The sequence below is a fragment of the Berghia stephanieae genome, chromosome 2 (assembly GCF_034508935.2).
Source record: "Berghia stephanieae isolate SIO BIC M18660-M18661 chromosome 2, UCSD_Bste_1.3, whole genome shotgun sequence".
NCBI classification, from domain to species: domain Eukaryota; kingdom Metazoa; phylum Mollusca; class Gastropoda; order Nudibranchia; family Aeolidiidae; genus Berghia; species Berghia stephanieae.
The window spans coordinates 76265841-76267271 of NC_088361.1; the positions used below are offsets into that span (position 1 = coordinate 76265841).

General features: G+C 40.7%; 1 long non-coding RNA gene across 1 annotated transcript in view; it reads right to left on the bottom strand.

The window, feature by feature from the left end:
* Positions 1–1396: 1396 nt before the first annotated feature.
* LOC144963730 (uncharacterized) overlaps positions 1397–1431 on the bottom strand; it is a 2168-nt gene continuing 2133 nt past the window's right edge. The window contains exon 3 of the long non-coding RNA XR_013643679.1: positions 1397–1431. This exon is cut by the window's right edge and continues 15 nt beyond it. This is a non-coding gene — a long non-coding RNA (uncharacterized LOC144963730).

Below are 1431 nucleotides of genomic sequence, written 5' to 3' on the forward strand. Positions count from 1 at the left end.
CCACTACTACTACAAACACCACCACCACATCATCATCACGACCACTACTACTACTACAACCACCACCACCACCATATCATTACCATTACCACTACTACTACAACCACCACCACATCATCATCACTACCACTACTACTACAACTACAATCATCACCACCACCACATCATCATCACTATTACTACTACAACTACAACCACCACCACATCACCTCACTAACACTCAGTACTACAATCACTACCATTAGGTTTTGGAGCTTTACTTCATTTGAAATAGGAAACTTCGGAATTGTATTTGGCATTGTGTTTATATATCATAATATAATTCTAATCAGTTATCTATTTAGAACTAGATACTATACAATATGTATGCCAAATACCACCCCAATTCCCCTTTCTTGTGTGCGGGAATTCCTCTTTCGGCATTGAAATTGAGTGTGAGAGAGTCATCACTACACACATAAACAACAGAAACAATTTAAAAACAAGACTATGACACGCAACCACTCACACACGAGGCTATACTATTTATCCTTTTCTCTATATAGAATAGGACAAGACAAACAATAGCTTGACTCACGCTACACTTCGCATTGATGTTTGTCGTCTCACGAGTTCAACTCTCGGTCGACCTGTCAATATTCCTTTTTGCCTCGGACGTAATCATTAATAGAATGTTGTGTGGTTTTGACCGTGAAGAAAACCTTAAGAAGTCACATTTATATCATTTTAGAGAGATCGTTTTGAAAAATTTTGAGTTAAACGAGCGAGCAGCAACTTGTTTTCATGAACGGCCGATCAGCGCTTGTTTACTATACCTAGTAACGCGATTCCCAGCCAACATCAAAATGGCGGATATTTTTCTCATCGAGGCCGCTGGTTGGTTAGCCAATAAGAGCACCGTACGGTTTCCATTGGGTAAATTCCTTGGTATCTTCTTAACCTGTATTCATTCATTATTTATTCAATTAGCTATTATTGTATAGCAATAATAATTAATTATCAAAGTATCATGATGTCTTTTCCCTACAATGTCTTCCCCTATTAAATAAGTCAACAAAGAAACTACACGCACATGCACGACCACTTAGAGAGAGAGAGAGAGAGAGAGAGAGAGAGAGAGAGAGAGAGAGAGAGAGAGAGAGAGAGAGAGAGAGAGAGACACACGCACTCACATGCACGAACACACACACATTCACACTCTTAGAGAGATACAGAGAGAGAAAGAGCAAGAGAGAGAGAGAGAGACAGAGAAAGAAAGAGAGAGAGAGTGTGTGTGTGTGTGTGTGTGTGTGTGTGTGTGTGAGAGAGAGAGAGAGAGAGAGAGAGAGAGAGAGAGAGAGAGAGAGAGAGAGAGAGAGAGAGAAGACCAACTGGAATTCCTACCTCGAGGTGAAGTCTACAGTCCTTTGAAGAGTGCCCAATCCCCTCCCG